Consider the following 4,015-nt stretch of genomic DNA (forward strand, 5'->3'; position numbering starts at 1 on the left):
AACTTCTTTGACCCCACAAGACAGAGTTTCATCATGATTATTTCAATTTTGAAACTATGCTTCAGCCAATTCTAGTAGCAGGAAAGTAATTTTTTCATGAGACTGTAATATATCAGATGTCTGCATTAACGTGTAGCAAATATAAAAAGCCACTCTTTTCTTTTTTTAATGAAAATGTCTGAAATGGGTTTGCCAATAAGAACTGAAAAGATATAAGTGCACTTTTTGCTATAGAATTTCTAAGATGTGTCTGCTAAATGAAATAAATCAAGTCACATATATGTATAAATGTATTCACACATGTACTTACACATATGTTAAAAGATGTAAAACAGGAAAAAAGAGAAGGTGCTACTTGTATTCCCCATCAAGTAATGATTACCTCATCTTATTTATGTGAAGCATTTGTAGGATGGAGAAAGCTCAGGGCTTTGAAGTTGTAATTTATTTTTGAGACAGAAAGATAATTGTGCTCTCTAGCCTAGTAAATCTCAGTCCTAGCTGAGTTACAGGTATGTACTGACAGCAAAACCTGAATAGTTGAATTCATGCCATCTAAATGATAAGAAAGACATCTGAACAAGAAACTATTAAGTTCAAAGATTCGAGAAAACTAACATGGCAGCGTGCTGGTTCAAACATGCAATCAAATCCATGAGCTTCCACAAAACACAATTTCTTGGTTGTTACTTGACTATTTTTCATCCTGATAGATGTTTTGCCCTTGGGTGCGCTACTTTGCACATAAAGAACGATTCTGCTTTGTTCCCATTAGTTTGAAAGACAAGACGGTGACACTGTGCTGAACAGAGTCCAGTGTGCATACTGCTTTCAGAACAAACCTACTTTTAAAAAGAATATTCTGATGATAAAGAAACTGAGATGACATTTTTCGGTGTCTGAATTTGTGATCCCTGCAGGATGAGGGGAAAGATTTTCATTGTGTCCCCTGAATAACAATGAAGTATTGGGAAGCAATGACATTCTAATCACTGCCTCAAATGTCAGTGCAAGGATGCCATGGGTAGCGGCCCTAGTATATAAGTTAACAGCTTTACTGTAAAACCACAAGGGAGCAATTAATGGGAAGCTGTTACTAACCTTCATGCATTCCATTGCTCAAGTGTCTGGAGAAAAGGTCCAATTATAACTCTAACCTTTCCCAATGGGCCATGAATGACTCTCCAAATATAGGATGTCGTAGAGGAAAAACTGTGATGAAGACGTAGAATTGACATAGAATTGGATTTACCTGTTTGATGCGCCCATAGTAGACTAACAAAGGATGTTGACAACTTGATTTCCACCAATTTCTCATTAAAATAAAAAAAAATTAAACTTGGTAAAAGAATATATTACTGAGAAAAATGGATCCATCAAACATATTAGACTTCATAAGGAAAGATATTATAGATATAGTAGCAGGATATTATATCATATCTTAACTGAAAACATGGTCAGTTATAAAGCAAGCACTGCATTTGAAAAGCTAGGTCAGTATGGAGTATGAGACTCTTTTTTTCTTTTTGCATTTTAGGGATGGGTCCATCTGTTTACAGCCTCCCAAGAGCTGGGACTACTGGCACGTGCCATCAAACCCGGTCTCAATTGCTGTCTCAGCATGCCCAGGAGGTGGGGCCGACACAGCAGGCTCAGGGATCGAACCCCTTGGCCCTGAGACTGCTTGCAGGTGCTTTAATCTGCTGAGCTATTTGACTGGCCCCTGAAGTTAAGTTTAACAGCCTAGGTTGTATGGTAATAACAATAAGCTTCTCTTCTGGAGGGTTAATAACCTAAGTTTGCAAACCAAAATTAGAGAAAAAAGAGGGCCACAAGGAAAGCCAACATTTTGGCCCTAGTCTTCCAAGGTCAATTAAGACTCAGGACATATGAGAACTTGTACTGTTATATCACGTAACTCAGTAGTGTCCCAAATTTTCTGATCAAGGAGATTATGGGGCCAAAGAGGAAAGTGATCGATGATGTACAGTGTGCCTAAGGAGAGTTACATGGAGAGAAAATGTTCTCTCAGGCTTTCACAGAGAGCACATTGGCCAAGCAATGGCCGTGACTCATCCACATGGCTGACACTGACATGGGATCTACAAACTGAGGTACAGGGTCTCAGGATAAATCCTGAGGGGATTTTGCTGACCTTATCAGACCCAAAAGCTACAAATCTTGTTGCATAGGTCTTGCTTTATCTTGTTCTTAACCATCCAGCAGAAAAGTATAAAAATGAAGTATGAGAAGTAAAGCCATGGTGTTATGTTGAGCTGTAGGGGACTCAGATCAACAATTTCTGACCTTGCCAGTGAAGCAGAAGCCCCAATACCATTATGGACTACTGGACTCTTTTAGAACATTTTGCTGAGTTAATACACCTATAATATTCACATAACAGAACTAAACAAAAAAGGGTATACAGATGAATGTCCATTTTGTATCTGTGTATTCAAAATGATTAGGATAGATATATAGTTACATTGCCTTAATGAATAGAGGGATTTGTTCTAATAGTGTTCATAAGTAAGATATCATGTCCGCATCTTGTACAGCAATTAACCACTAGGAAGAATGTGTGCAATGTGTTTATTATTGAAACTGTCCTACCAATTTGATTTGAAACTGTCTCATGCTATTTGTTTCTCAATAAAATTATGGGAAAAAATAAAAACAACATAAAATGTTTGCTTACAGCACAAAATTTAAAACTACAATATCCTTTTTTGTTAGGCAAACATTTCAAGATGATAACACATTTGTTTGTTATTTCTTCTAGATATGTCTTCCCCTGTAGAAAGTGACTTTCATCTCAGACAGGAGCTTTCTTTCCCCTAGTAATTATATTCTGCTCTTGAAAAGAAAAAGAAAGTGACACTCATATTAAGAAACACTACTCATTAAAAAAATTCATTGAGTTATTTGCATAAGGTGTAATGAATGACATTAAGGTAGACAACAATCTTAGCCTCTTCAGCAAATTATAATATATGTGTGTTAATTTTTTCATTGTTGGGAGAAAATACCTGGCACACATAACCAAAAGGATGAGAGTTTTAATTTCGTTCAAGGTTTTGAGGATCCCATCTTCTTGTCACTTGGTTTCACACAGCTTGGTGAAAGAGTATGGTAGAAAGGAAAGAAACAGAAAACAGAAGGCAAAGGCAGATGTAGGGAGGGAGATAGCTACATGTTCCAAGGGTAAGCCCTTGGTGACACATCTGGCCTCAGCTCCCAACAGCAGGTTTCGCTGTGAAGTTCCTAATGAATAAATTCAGTGGGGAGGATCATCCCCCAGGATCCAAAGACCTTTCAGAATCCTCCACTCTGAACACATAGCACTGCTGAAGGACATTCCAGATGCATACAGATTTGAGTCAGTATTTCAGGACTATGTAAAGTAAAGCTGTAACAGGAACTCAAGGTATGTTCCGCGAATCCAGTGATGCTGACAGGAAGTACTGAGAGTCCAGTGGAAGCTTCCTTGAACAGATGGGCTTCCAGGAAAGGTAGCTTTTCCGCAAACTAAAGAAGAGCCTGTTCTCTGCTCAGTCCTTGTAATTTTCTTGAATACAAAAGGGAAGAAGTATTAATTATTAATTCTTATTTCACTGAAAGAAAATGCTACAGACCTCACACCATGGTTAAAGGCCTCGTAGAATCCTCCTGTCCTATCTTTCTCCTCCACCTTTCCTTCTATTCACTCTGCTCAGCCATATAACTTTACCCCCAAAGGCTGCCTCAGGACAGTTGCACAGATTTTTATTCTGCCTGACTCAACGTCATCAAACATAGGCATGGCCACTGCCCACCCCTTCTTGCTACTTTGCTCTGTGGTCCTATTAAAGATGCCATCAACTTGCACACACACTACTCTAACTTTACTGGCCGTGTTTGTATTACCTCTTCATGTGTGTATGTTTTCGTTTAATTATCTTAAAAATAATTTTCTCTCTTTTCATGCAGAAATATAAGCTTCCCAGAGCCACTGCTGTATCTCAAATTGCGGGGA

The sequence above is a fragment of the Octodon degus genome, unplaced genomic scaffold, assembly GCF_000260255.1.
Source record: "Octodon degus isolate 3935 unplaced genomic scaffold, OctDeg1.0 scaffold00022, whole genome shotgun sequence".
Taxonomy (NCBI): Eukaryota; Metazoa; Chordata; class Mammalia; order Rodentia; family Octodontidae; genus Octodon; species Octodon degus.